The following is a 14,314-nucleotide window of genomic DNA, read 5'->3' on the forward strand; positions in this document are numbered from 1 at the left end:
ACTATTTTTTCTAGATAAGGTCCAAAATAAACTTCATAAACAATATATTGATTCACTTGGTCACAACATTGCGAACACCTGCGCACTGTCCGATTGATTCAGACTCTGCATTAAAAAAAATACACTTTTAGCAGCATTTACGTCACTGCATGCCAATGTTACTATGCGCTTGCCAGGGCTAGATGAAAGCAACACTTTATCCTACCTTTTTTTCGTTTTTTCTCACAGCCTGAAGCAGAGGAGCTCCTCCTCTGGCTGAGAGCTTGACTAAATGTCCAAAAAAGTATGTCCACCTCGCTCTGACATCACAACATAGCCAGGAGGCAAAACCCAGTGAACAGAGCCTTTCAAAACTGTGTGCAAGCTCATGCTAAAATGCATGACCTTTATAATTGGCTGCTTTGCCATTATTTAACACGAGTATTCGATATGGTCACAATCTTTAATTTGACTTGAAAAAGTCAGAAAACTGCTTGTGAAAAATGAATGTAGAAACATCCAGTGAACATGAGTCCTTTTACACATTTTACTTGTCATTTTCTAAATGGTAGGTTCATTTTATGGCATTAAAGTGCTCACACATTTGAATGGAGGCTTTGGATGAATCAGGAGCAGCTTTCCTGGTATTGGAGTGTCCAATAAAATTATGGTTTTCAAAAACATGAACCTTACAGATGTTAGTCACAGTTAACTAGGTTGTGGTTAAATTTCTTACTATTGAAAATCCATAAACATGACTATGATCAGTTTGAATCAGAACCCTGATCGCGGTGAATTCTCCTATTGTTTATCCTTTATAGTTAATGTCAACTGGCTGACCTCGGGCCACATCCTGCCCACCAGAGCTTTCCAGGCGGCCCCCAGAATGAAAATTAATTTAGGCATAGAGTCTTTCTATTATTTATTATCAATTGGAAATGGGTCATCTCATTGTGGAAGTCCGACACCGCCCCGTTTGTCGTCAATTTGTTTTAACATCACTCGCCCCTATTTACTGTGAGACCACAGAGGAGATAAAAGGCTGAATCCCAATTGTCTTAATCTTAACCCCTGGAAACGCCAAGAGGTGGAAAATACTTCCTAAAAAATGCTCTGTGGCTTTGACGTCAACAGTAAACATACAATGTACGACGATATATCACAGGTAATGGATGAATAGTAAGCTATAAACAGTCAACTTCACAATATTTATAATTTAATTGCATAAGTTAATCGTCATGACAAGCAATATTAAATAAATACAGGACAACACTGGAAGGAAAATTGCCACACACTACTTCCATGCCTGATACTGTTGATTAAACCCTTGATTATTGACGGGTGTGGCGGTTCCGGATATCCCTAAAAGTGGACCCATGCATAGGCTAATATATATTTATATATATATATATATATATATATATACATATATATATATATGTATATATATATATATGTATATATATATATATACACATATATATATATATATATATATATATATATATATATATATATATATACATATATATATATATATATATATATATACATACATACAGTCATGGTCAAAAGTTTACATACACTTGTGAAGGACATAATGTCATGGCTGTCTTGAGTTTCCAATCAGTTCTACAACTCTTATTTTTTTCGTGATAGAGTGATTGGAGCACATATTTGTCTGTCACAAAAAACATTCATGAAGTTTGGTTCTTTAATGAATTTATTATGGGTCTACTGAAAATGTGACCTAATCTGCTGGGTCAAAAGTATACATACAGAAATCACATTATAAATTTTGATGTCGAAATTTTTGGAAACTCAAGACAGCCATGAAATTATGTCCTTCACAAGTGTATGTGTGCGTGTGTGTGTGTGTGTGTGTATGTATGTGTGTATATATATATATATATATATATATATATATATATATATATATATATATATATATATATACACACACACACACACACAGCTCCCTCTCTTTTATTTCACATTCACTAATTGTGTCTGCTAAGAACAATTGGACAAACACAGTTGATGACCTCTGTCCTGTAAGCTTAGGGAGTGTGTCAGCTGTCCGGATGTTGTCGTCTTCAAAGCTCCTCTTCAACTACCTCCACTACAGCAAAAACACAGCCTGTTCCATCCATGATCACATTGTAATCAGCCTCTGGCCTGTGAATGTAAGCACATACAGTACACATACTATACACACATCCAAGTGCTGGACCCCCTTACATGTATTCATTTATCTTAGCAGAGCTGCTAGTAAGTGTAAAGAGGCATGACAAAATCTCATTCATTGGGGATATATACTGTATGTACACTGTAAAATTCAATATTCTTTGGGACACCAAACAACAAGTGTCTATCAGAAATGGTCGACTGGTGTACCACGTCTTTGTCATCCAACGGAGTACTCATGGTTCTGTTGGACTTGTGTGCTTTGATTGCAGTCACCCACTCTTTGAAAGAGATAAACATTCTCAAGCTATTTTAAAGCCTCCACCAAACAGTGCGGTTCAGTTCGGTATTTGGTCCAGTTTCCATTGCAAAGACTTCTAAACCGGCAATTTTCAGGACAGTATGTGACGGGAGTTGTTGTGGTACGATAAGATTAAAAAAATGCAGCCTTTAAAAATATACTGTGAATATATACTGTACCCCGCCTTCCGCCCAAATGCAGCTGAGTTAGGCTTGAGCACCCCCCGCGACCCCCAAAGGAATAAGCGGTAGTAAATGGATGGATGGATGGACTGTCAGCCATTTTATTTTCTTTGAAGTGCTGTAAACTGAACTGTACTCTTTGGTGGTTTAAGATTCCATTCACACTTTGGACTGTAATTTGCTTTCAAACCTTGTCTTTAGTGTGATGGTCTTTAGTGAATGGTACGTATTAGATACAGTAACAAAACCACAATGAGCGGGTTCTCCCATAATGGACCATATAAACAGTTTCACAATGTGCTGACTGTATTTTTTGAACGACCAACCATTTCCCAGCAGGCACAAGACATTGTAACAACGTTGAAAACTTGTTGAATTAGATCCTAATGTTGAGCAACTCAAACAGAACATTGGAACGACATGCTTTTTGATGACGTTTAATCAATGTTGCGTTCTGACGTTGATTTGACCATTGACTTTTGGTCATTTCCCAACCAATATTTTACATAAAACATGGATACACAGTTGAAATAACATGTTTTCTGACGGTTCTTCAATGTCAGGTTGTGACGTTGATTTGACCTTAACAACTTTGTCATTTCCCAGCCAATTACGTGGATCCAACATTAGACATCAACTTGGTCTCACTTTATAAATACCACTATTTTGCAACATTGTTTCGACGTGAGTATTAATTAAAGAACATGTACGTATAATCAACGTTGTATGTTTTGTGCTTGCTGGGTTATTGATTTTTAGATCCAAGACTGAGCCCTTTTATTTTGTTCTTCATCATCCACTGGATGGTGCTGCCTCATGTATTGCATGCAGTACTTGTATTTAGCGCCTTTGCAGCTTACATGAAGGAGTCAGATTCACTTTTATGAATTTCTCAATATATGAACATACCATATAGGTACAGTTAGGGTAGATGTTTATCTACACTCATTATGGGAATTAATTTCATTACCATTTTGAGCCCTTAAATATGTATTTAAACCATACTTTTTCTGGGGTGAGGTGCTTATAGAATGTACATTTTTTAATGCAAACTTTATTTTTTCAAAACTACACAATGTACATGCAAATTCAAATATATACTGTACAGAGCATCCACAAAGTATTTATTTTTTCCACATTTGCTTTATTCCTAAATTGATAGTGTGAGTGAAGAATGCACTACCGACCTGATAAATCCGAATGGGAAAGACATGATAAAATATTATCTGATCACAGATGCAACCTGGTGGTTGTTTGAGCACACTGCAGTTAGTCCTGCATAGGAATGAGGCAACAATACATTGGTACTTTCTGTAGGGCAACATTAGAAATATATTTTTGGATGCAGAAATGTACAAAGCCCGTTTTCATATGAATTGGGAAATTGTGTTAGATGTAAATATAAACGGAATACAATCATTTGAAAATCTTTTTCAACCCATATTTAGTTGAATATGCTACAAAGACAACATATTTGATGTTCAAACTGATAAACATTTTTTTTGTTGCAAATAATTATTAACTTTAGAATTTGATGCCAGCAACACGGGACAAAGAAGTTGGGAAAGGTGGCAATAAACACTGATAAAGTTGAGGAATGCTCATCAAACACTTATATGGAACATCCCACAGGTGTGTAGGCTAATTGGGAACAGTTGGGTGCCATGATTGGGTATAAAAGCAGCTTCCATGAAATGCTAAGTATTTCACAAACAAGGATGGGGTGAGGGTCACCACTTTGTAAGCAAATTGTCGAACAGTTTTAGAACAACATTTCTCAACGAGCTATTGCAAGGAATTTAGGGATTTTACTATTTACAGTCCGTAAAATCATCAAAAGTTTCAGACAATCTGGAGAAATCACTGCACGTAAGCAATGGTATTACTCACTTTTGATCCCTCAGGCGGCACTGCATCAAAAACCGATATCTGTGTGTAAAGGATATCACCGCATGGGCTCAGGAACACTTCATAAAACCACTGTCCGTAACTACAGTTGGTCGCTACATCTGTAAGTGCAAGTTAAAACTCTACTATGTAAAGCCAAACCCATTTATCAACAATATCCTGAAACGCTGCCGGCTTTGCTGGGCCCGAGCTCACCTAAGATGGACTGATGCAAAGTGGAAAGGTGTTCTGTGGTCTGACGAGTCCACATTTCAAATTATATTTGGAAACAGGGGACGTGGTGTCCTCCAGAACAAAGAGGAAAATAACCATTCGGCTTGTTATAGGCACAAATTTCAAAAGCCAGCATCTCTGATGGTATGGGGGTGTATTAGTGCCCAAGGGATGGGTAACTTACACATCTGTGAAGGCACCATTAATGCTGAAACGTCCATACAGGTTTTGGAGCAACATAAGTTGTCATCCAGGCAACGTTATCATGGACGCCCCTGCTTATTTCAGCAAGACAAGTGTTACAACAGCGTGGCTTCATAAAAAAAGAGTGCGGGTACTTTCCTGGCCCGCCTTCATTCCAGACCTGTTTCCCATCAAAAATGTGTGGCGTATTATGAAGCGTAAAATACGACAGCGGAGACCCCGGACTGTTGAACGACTGAAGCTCTACATAAAACAAGAATGGGAAAGAATTCCACTTTCAAAGCTTCAACAATTAGTTTCCTCAGTTCCCAAACGTTTATTGAGTGTTGTTAAAAGAATAGGTGATGTAACACAGTGGTGAACATGCCCTTTCCCAACTACTTTGGCACGTGTTGCAGCCATGAAATTCAAAGTTAATTATTATTTGCAAAAAAAAAAAACGTTTATGAGTTTGAACGTCAAATATCTTGTCTTTGTAGTGCATTCAATTGAATATGGGTTGAAAAGGATTTGCAAATCATTGTATTCCGTTTATATTTACATTTAACACAATTTCCCAACTCATATGGAAACGGGGTTTGTAAAAAGTAACATCACATGTTCATATACTGTATACATATTCACATCCTTTGCTCAATACTTTGTTAATCACAATTTATCGATAGGATTTATTTAGCACCCCTCATTGATTGCATCTTTTGTAGGGGTTGATCTTTTTGAATAAGAGCGCCAAAAAGACAATCACATTCGTCTATCGAGACTAGAGGAAGTAGAAGTCGTATAAAGGTTTCTGTATGTGAACCTGTGGAAGGACCATTGCCTTTGCCCAACTATCCCATCTTGGAACATCCAAAAACACATCCGAGAAGGGAGGATCAGTGTCCGACAATTCCACTGTGAGGTTGATAGTCAAATTAAATTCCTCCGAAACTAATTATAGGCTATCCTAGGCCACCCCAAGCTGACAGAGGTAAAAAAAAACTTAGTACAGTTGTTTGAATTGATGCTCTTGGCAGTCCGCTCCCTGTATGATCAGTGTCAGAGCTTGGTCCGCATTGCTGGCAGTAAGTCGGACACGTTTCCAGTGAAGGTTGGACTCCGCCAAGGCTGTCCTTTGTCACCGATTCTGTTCATAACTTTTATGGAAAGAATTTCTAGGCGCAGTCAAGGCGTTGAGGGGTTCCGGTTTGGTGGCCACGGGATTAAGTCTCTGCTTTTTGCAGATGATGTAGTCCTGATGGCTTCATCTGGCCGGGATCTTCAGCTCTCACTGGATCGGTTCGCAGCCGAGTGTGAAGCGACCGGAATGAGAATGAGAATCAGCACCTCCAAGTCCGAGTCCATGGTTCTCGCCCGGAAAAAGGTGGAGTGCCATCTCCGGGTTGGGGAGGAGACCCTGCCCCAAGTGGAGGAGTTCAAGTACCTAGGAGTCTTGTTCACGAGTGGGGGAAGAGTGGATCGTGAGATCGACAGGCGGATCGGTGCGGCGTCTTCAGTAATGCGGACGTTGTATCGATCCGTTGTGGTGAAGAAGGAGCTGAGCCGGAAGGCAAAGCTCTCAATTTACCGGTCGATCTACGTTCCCATCCTCACCTATGGTCATGAGCTTTGGGTCATGACCGAAAGGATAAGATCACGGGTACAAGCGGCCGAAATGAGTTTCCTCCGCCGGGTGGCGGGGCTCTCCCTTAGAGATAGGGTGAGAAGCTCTGCCATCCGGGAGGAGCTCAACGTAAAGCCGCTGCTCCTCCACATCGAGAGGAGCCAGATGAGGTGGTTCGGGCATCTGGTCAGGATGCCACCCGAACGCCTCCCTAGGGATGTGTTTAGGGCACGTCCAGCTGGTAGGATGCCACGGGGAAGACCCAGGACACGTTGGAAAGATTATGTCTCCCGGCTGGCCTGGGAACGCCTCGGGATCTCCCGGGAAGAGTTAGACGAAGTGGCTGGAGATAGGGAAATCTGGGCTTCCCTGCTTAGGCTGCTGCCCCCGCGACCCGACCTCGGATAAGCGGAAGATGATGGATGGATGGATGGAAGGCTTCAAAAGACTTTCCCAACTTGTGTAAACCTAGAATTCTCCTTGGATTTTCCCGAGTTCCTTGGACAACCCCGTTTTTCTACCGGTTCATCCAATGAGTGCTCATTTTATGCTGCCAAAGAAACTCAACCAGCTACAGTCAATCACTATCACTAATGAGGTTAATAGGGCTTGGGGTGGTCAAGGGGTCAAGTTAAAAGACATTTTGAAACCTTCAGCACAACTTATAAAGATTATATATATATATATATATATATATATATATATATATATATATATATATATGTATGTATATACAAACCCTGTTTCCATAAGAGTTGGGAAATTGTGTTGGATGTAAATATAAATGGAATACAATGATTTGCAAATCCTTTTCAACCCATATTCAGTTGAAAATGCTACAAAGACAACATACTTGATGTTAAAACTGATGAACTTTTTTTTTTTGCAAATAATCATTAACTTTAGAATTTGATGCCAGCAACTCGTGACAAAGAAGTTGGGAAAGGTGGCAATAAATACTGATTAATCTGAGGAATGCTCATCAAACACTTATTTGGAACATCCCACAGGTGTGCAAGCTAATTGGGAACAGGTGGGTGCCATGATTGGGTATAAAAGCAGCTTCCATGAAATGCTAAGTAATTCACAAACAAGGATGGGGCGAGGGTCACTAATTTGTTAGCAAATTGTCGAACAGTTTTAGAACAACATTTCTCAACGAGCTATTGCAAGGAATTTAGGGATTTACCATCTATGGTCCGTAAAAATCATTAAAAGGTTCAGAGAATTTGGAGAAATCACTGCAGGTAAACGATGAAATTACGGACCCTTGGTTCCTCAGGCGGTACTGCATCAAAAACCGACATCAGTGTGTAAAGGATATCACCACATGGGCTCAGGAACACTTCATAAAACCACTGTCAGTAACTACAGTTGGTCGCTACATCTGTAAGTGCAAGTTAAAACTCTACAATGCAAAGCGAAAGCCATTTATCAAAGATACCCAGGAACACCGCTGGCTTCGCTGGGCCCAACCTCATCTAAGATGGACTGATGCAAAGTGGATTATTTATGAGTTTGAACATCAAATATCTTGCTTTGTAGTGCATTCAATTAAATATGGGTTGAAAAGGATTTGCGAATCATTGTATTCCGTTTATTTTTACATCTAACACAATTTCCCAACTCATATGGAAACGGGGTTTGTATATATAAATGTGTTTTGAAATCATTAACAGCCCAATATTAACAAATACATTCAAACCCATAATGAGTGCAAGTAAACATCTTTGGATCTGTATGTACAGTATATGTAATTGTATCAGAAAGGTCTAGTCTCATCTAAAGCACTCATTACAAGTCATTTTGTCCTTCCTATGGTATTACTGTACAATTGGGCTCCAGTCCCAAGTCTACCTCTCCAAACAGAATGTCTATCAGCTGTATCTACTCGGTCGGGCCCTCATATTGTCAGTGTGAACACATTCATGGTCAAGTGTCCGTTCTATTACTAGTATTTATGGTGCTCACCCTTTCATTGAAATTACAGTCAGCCTCTATTACAGTACACTACCAGTGTTGGATTCACCACAAAGAGGTATTGACTGAGTCTAAGCTCTCATTCCATTAATAAAAGAGGGATGTATTTTCTTCTTATGTGGACGCCATGAGGTTCTGTTCCTCATTTCTGATATTTGCACTTCCCCGGTCCATTCCATCACTTTCCAGCCGGCAGGTCATCCATTTACCTTACTTCACCCCTCTGAGCTAGCCAACCACAGTCATGTGACCTTCCATTCCTTTTCTACACTGACAGTCCAAGAAATGTCTTCCCTTAACATCGGCGTTGGGTTCTGAAACGTGAGGTTCAAATAAAACATTGCTTCAAAATGGTGACAGTATGTCATACTTGTAAATGATGTTTATCTGCCATGCATAGTCAACAAATTTAAACAATAAAAAGGGGGATTTTCTGAAAAAAAATGTCTATACTATCTGAAAGTCCCTTTGATGTTAGTACTGCTGTTAACATTGTTGTAGTGTATGTAATACCCTATGGGGATTGTGTTACTTTTTAAGATAATAAAATAATGTTTGGTTACGCTGTGTTCTGTGTGTGAAATTCAAGCATTTACTGTAGTTGCCACTAACAAGGGTTGTTACCAGACATCCAAAACACCTTTTGTAAACGGCACCGAACAGACCTAATTCTTCTTTTGACATTTCTCTACTAAGGTTTGAGAAATGGTAGCGCTAGGTCAGGCCGATTTAACTGGCAGCCCGCCGAGCTCTTTATTTGGCCCGCCAAACAACACCCAAATAGGCTTGATGAAACCTTTCAAACTAGGGTTGCAGTACTCCCACCACCCCACATGGGGAAACAGCAAGGCATATGTGTCACAGTGAAGCAGCAGTGGGGTGAGTAGAAGAAGACTAAGAGCCCCCCAAAAAAGTCTGCGGGCTATAGAGCGATTTCTATTCGGGCTCCAGTACTCTGGAATGTTCTACCAGTAACAGTTAGAGAGGCTACCTCAGTGGAAGCATTTCAGTCCCATCTTTAAAACTCATTTGTATACACTAACACTTAAATAGACCCCCCTTTTAGACCAGTTGATCTGCCCTCTCTTTTCTGCTCTGCCCCCCTTTCCTGCGTGGAGAGATTATTAAGTGACCACAGATGAAGCGCCAGCTGTCCAAAGTCTGGACCCGGGTTGGACCACTCATCTGTGCATCAGTTAATGACGTCTCTGCGCTCCTGACCTGTCTCCACTAAATATGATCCCCTGCTGACCGCACTATGGACTGGACTCTCACACTATTAACTAGATCCACTCGACATCCATTGCACCGGTCGCCCGGGGGTCCCCACATCTGCGGTCCCCTCCAAGGTTTCTCATTCTATATCATTGGGTTGAGTTTGTTCTTGCCCTGATGTGGGATCTGAGCAGAGGATGTCATTGTGGCTTGTGCAGCCCTTTGAGACACTCATGATTTCGGCTATATAAGTAAACTTTGAGCCCTGCGATGAGGTGGCGACTTGTCCAGGGTGTACCCCGCCTTCCGCCCGATTGTAGCAGAGATAGGCACCAGCGCCCCCCGCGACCCTAAAAGGGAATAAGCGGTAGGAAATGGATGGATGGAAGTAAACTTTGAGCCCTGCGATGAGGTGGCGACTTGTCCAGGGTATACCCCGCCTTCCGCCCAATTGTAGCTGAGATAGGGGCCAGCGCCCCCCGCGACCACAAAAGGGAATAAGCGGTAGAAAATGGATGGGATGGATGGAAGTAAACTTTGATTGATTGATTGATTGACTGACTACTCATTAAACCCTGAAAAAAATCTAAATAAATAACGAAAAAATGACTTTTAAGAGCAACTGGACAACAAAGTATGAATGATCTGCCACGAGCAAGTGCTCGACTCATTGTTTCCTGTCGGACCTTTTAAGCGACGGACACAGTGTTCTCGACAAGGGGCAACAACGATATAAACCCCAGCATGAAAGTTTCATCACAAAACTTGGTAAGTAGATATTGTGCATACAGATATTTGGTTTGTTTTGTATTAAAACGGCTGACTTTGTGATGTATTTTGTATTTGTGGTCATGTTATTTTTTTGCCTGAGAGTAACTCTGGCGAGAAAAGCTTGTTTAATACATGTATTGACCAGTAGAGGGCGGTTACGCTACACCTTAGGTTTAATTGTGATGAGTCACAGACTGTGTGCAAAGTGTATATATATTTATACAGTTTCTACCACTTGAAAGATTCCATGAAATGTTAAGTAATTCACAAACAAGGATGGGGCGAGGGTCCCCAGTTTGTAATCAAATTGTCGAACAGTTTTAGAACAACGTTTCTCAACGAGCTATTACAAGGAATTTAGGGATTTTACCATATACGGTCCGTTAAATCCTCAAAAGGTTCAGAGAATCTGGAGAAATCACTGCACGTAAGCGATGATATTACGGACCTTTGATCTCTCAGGCGGTACTGCATCAAAAACCGACATCAGTGTGTAAAGGATATCACCAAATGGGCTCAAGAACACTTCGGAAAACCACTGTCAGTAACTACAGTTGGTCGCTACATCTGTAAGTGCAAGTTAAAACTCTACTATGTTAAGCGAAAGCCATTTATCAACAACACCCAGAAACGCCGCCGCTTTGCTGGGCCCTAGCTCATCTAAGATGGACTGATGCAAAGTGGAAAAGTGTTCTGTGGTCTGACGAGTCCACATTTCAAATTTTATTTGGGAACTGTGGACGTGGTGTCCTCCGGAACAAAGAGGAAAATAACCATCCGGATTGTGCGCAAAGTTCAAAAGCCAGTATCTGTGATGGTATGGGGGTGTATTACTGCCCAAGGCATGGGTAACTTACACATCTGTGAAGGCACCATTAATGCTGAATGGTCCATACAGGTTTTGGAGCAATATATGTTGTCATCCAAGCAACGTTTTCATGGACGCCCCTGCTTATTTCAGCAAAACAATGCCAAGCCACGTGTTACAACAGCGTGGCTACGTAGTAAAAGAGTGCGGGTACTTTCCTGGCCCGCCTGCAGTCCAGACATGTCTCCCATCAAAAATGTGTGGCGCATTATGAAGCGTAAAATACGAAAAGACCCCGGACTGTTGAACAACTTAAGCTGTACATCAAGCAAGAATGAGAAAGAATTCCACTTTCAAGGCTTCAACAATTAGTTTCCTCAGTTCCCAAACGTTTATTGAGTGTTGTTAAAACAAAATGTGATGTAACACAGTGGTGAACATGCCCTTTCCCAACTACTTTGGCACGTGTTGCAGCCATGAAATTCTAAGTTAATTATTATTATTATTATAATAAAAAATACGTTTATGAGTTTGAACATCAAATATCTTGTCTTTTGTAGTGCATTCAATTGAATATGGGCTGAAAAGGATTTGCAAATCATTGTAGTCCGTTTATATTTACATCTAACACAATTTCCCAACTCATATGGAAACGGGGTTTGCAAAACATTTCAACCTATAAAACAATAATGAACAAAACAAAACATTGTGAGATAGATAAATATATATATATATATATATATATATATATATATATATATATATATATATATATATATATATATATGTTTTACATAACACACACACACAGTTTGAGAAGAACCGGACTAGCTTGTACAACGCACACATACATCTGGATCAGTATCAATACAATTTTTTGGGGGGGGGGGAAGAACATGCACATTGACTTGAAAACATTAAAGTGTAAATGGAAGCGTAGCTCCCAACTTGATACCTCTGACATAGCATCTGACATAGCAGCTGACAGGTGCAGTGTGGATTGCCGCTTATTTTTAGCATGGACAGACAGAGCAGGCTGAGTATATCTGGCAAAGTACTCTAGGTGGACAAAATATTGGTGGTTGAGTGATGCTAAATAATAATGGTCCCAAATGTTTCATGAGGGGTTCCCTCAATCATCCTCATGATTGAGGGAACCCCTCATTAAACAGTTCTGTAGGGATGAAGTAGTCTTGTTGTTTTTCCCACACATACATATATACACACACACACACACACATATATATATATATATATATATATATATATATATATATATATATATATATATACACACACCTTGCCCACTGGGTGTGAGTTTTCCTTGCCCTTATGTGGGTTCTTCCGAGGATGTCGTAGTCGTAGTGGTTTGTACAGTCCTTTGAGACATTTGTGATTTAGGGCTATATAAATAAACATTGATTGATATATATATATATATATATATATATATATATATATATATTTACCTGACTTATTACCTGACAGAGGCACTTGGGAAGCACGATGGTAGAAGGATTAGTGCGTCTGCTTCACAATACGAAGGTCCTGGGTTTGATCCTGCGCTCGGGATCTTTCTGTGTGGAGTTTGCATGTTCTCCCTGTGACTGTGTGGGGTTCCCTCCGGGTACTCCGGCTTCCTCCCGACCTCCAAAGACATGCACCTGGGGATAGGTTGATTGGCAACACTAAATTGGCCCTAGTGTGTGAATGTGAGTGTGAATGTTGTCTGTCCATCTGTGTTGGCCCAGTGATGAGGTGGCGACTTGTCCAGGGTGTACACCACCTTCCACCCTAATGCAGCTGAGATAGGCTGCAGCACCCTCCGTGACCCCATATGGGACAAGCGGTAGAGAATATATATATATATATATATATATATATATATATATATCAATCGTCCTGTCCCCTTAACAGAAAAACAGCCCCAAAGCATGATGTTTCCACCCCCATGCTTCACAGTAGGTGTGGTGTTCTTGGGATGCAACTCAGTATTCTTCTTCCTCCAAACACGACGAGTTGAGTTTATACCAAAATGGATACATGGATCATACAGCAGAGGATTGGGAGAATGTCATGTGGTCAGATGAAACCAAAATATAACTTTTTGGTATAAACTGCTAAGGGAACAGGACAATTGATCCGTGTTAAAGAAAGAATGAATGAGGCCATATATCGTGAGATTTTGAGCCAAAACCTCATTCCATCAGTGAGAGCTTTGAATGGTTGACCAAATACTTATTTTCCACCGTAATTTACAAATAAATTATTTAAAATTCCTACAATGTGAATTCCTGGATTTTTCACTTTCATTCTCTCACAGTTGAAGTGTACCTATGATGAAAATTACAGACCTCTGTCATCACACAATTGGTGGCTGATAAATACTTGTTTCCCCCACTGTAAAGTTGTATGGATACACATACATACATACAGTATATATATATATATATATATATATATATATATATATATATATATATACACACACAAAGCAATTAACTACCTGCTGCCTACCTACTGACTTGAATTATTACGTTGCCGAGTCCTCCACAGCACAGACACTAAGCAAACGCACATTATTTGCAGATTATAATCATTGATTTGTAAAAAAAAACAATGTTTTGGACCAATTAGGTGAAGTTGCATAATTTCCCACGGCACACCAGTGGCACAGTGGTTGAAAAACACTGGTTTAAGAAACATGCATTCAGAAGTGCAAAGTAAGTGAACATAGAATTGACGCTCATTCCAATTTTTTTTTTGACTTTTAGCCCCTTGAGTCCTATCTTTTTAAAACTTTATTCTGACTCCACAATGTAACAATATGAGTGACACAACAAGAAAAACACGAGAACTGTGACAACTTGAACATAGTGATTTCATGGGGGTAGTATCAACCCAACACCGGTATCAACACAGCCGACATGTGTATCGATCCGCCCACCCCCTCCAGATCCATC

Source organism: Nerophis ophidion, linkage group LG05, assembly GCF_033978795.1.
Source record: "Nerophis ophidion isolate RoL-2023_Sa linkage group LG05, RoL_Noph_v1.0, whole genome shotgun sequence".
Taxonomy (NCBI): domain Eukaryota; kingdom Metazoa; phylum Chordata; class Actinopteri; order Syngnathiformes; family Syngnathidae; genus Nerophis; species Nerophis ophidion.